Raw genomic sequence first — 1651 nt, forward strand, 5'->3', positions numbered from 1 at the left:
TGGTTTAATTATTGTCATAATTTGGTAAATAAAATTTTGTTACCAATTAAACTTTATTAATTTTTTTTACCAATTAATTAATAATATTAGTTTGTGCAGTATAGAACACATCCAGTATAGAACAAAATTTTAAGAAGAATTTTCCAATTAGCTGATTGCTATCCACTCCTCTGGGAGCCTTTAACGATCCAAAATCTTTAAATTTGAACATGTGTTTGTAAATGGATGCAAGTTCCCTAAGGATGATCATGAAATTTAAAAAACCAAGCAAAAAGCTGAAAAAACTCAAAAAAAAAAAAAAAAAACTGGAATAATTGCAATGCATTTTGCATTTCTCTTTTAAAGTTCACAATATAGGATTAGGGATTTATATAAGGTTGTATCTTATTACAATAGAATTGTATAGTGATAGGAATTGTAATGTAGAATTGTTGATACAATAGGAATTGTAGTATAGAATTGTATTGTTTTAATATTATTCTATTGTTTATACGAATTGTATTGGAATTGTAGTATAGGAATTGTATTGTTTTAATATTATTCTATTGTTTTAATATTATTATATTATTTTAATTGTTTTAATGTACAATATTTTGGGCGGGAAGGAAGATTTCATTTTGGAGGATTTTGTTTTTATATATATATATATAAAGATAAAGATTTTGTAGTATTGGATTTCGTGTTTTAATAGCAGATTTATTTTATACGAATTGTATTGGAATTGTAGTATAGGAATTGTATTGTTTTAATATTATTCTATTGTTTTAATTGTTTTAATGTATAATATTTTGGGCGGGAAGGAAGATTTCGTTTTGGAGGATTTTGTTTTTATATATATAAAGATAAAGATTAGATAAGAGGGTCAAATACACTCCCAAACTTTATCTAAGAAGTCAATTAAGCCTCTGAACTTTTGAAAGTTGCAATTAGGTACATAAACATGTTGATTAGTTCATCAAGACCCAAATACCTGTTAGTGACTTCCGGTGATGAAAACCGACCATAGCGACCAACACATCGTTGGAGAAGGGTTGGTCGCCTTCTCCAGCAATTGGAGATGGTGACCAGACTGGTTGGTCGCCATCTTCGTGACGGAGAAGGGTTCTTTCTCCGACGACTAGAGATGGTGACGGAGAAGGAACCCTTCTCCATCGCTAGATAATGCGACGCCATCTCTAAGTGACGGAGAAGGCGACTAGGTTTGGTCGCCTTCTCTATCCAATCGCTAAAGGAGGTGACCAGTCCTTCTCCGGCGACGTGTTGATTGTCGTGGTTGCTTTTCGCCACCGGAACATGGCCAGACAATCTAGTGATCTGTTATTACTTGTTACTAACTGGTATTTGTGTCTTGATGCACTAAATTGACATGTTTATACACCTAATTGCAACTTTCAAAAGTTTGGGAGCCTAATTGATTTCTCAAGTAAAGTTCGGGGATGTATTATCATCATCATCATCATACATGTACGTACGTATATACACACACACACATACGTACGTATGTACACACGCACAGATACATACATACATACATACATACATATAAATAAATAAATAAATAAATATATATATATATATATATATATATATATATATATATATATATATATATATATATATATATATATATATATATATATATATATATATA

Source organism: Ipomoea triloba, chromosome 13, assembly GCF_003576645.1.
Source record: "Ipomoea triloba cultivar NCNSP0323 chromosome 13, ASM357664v1".
NCBI classification, from domain to species: Eukaryota; Viridiplantae; Streptophyta; class Magnoliopsida; order Solanales; family Convolvulaceae; genus Ipomoea; species Ipomoea triloba.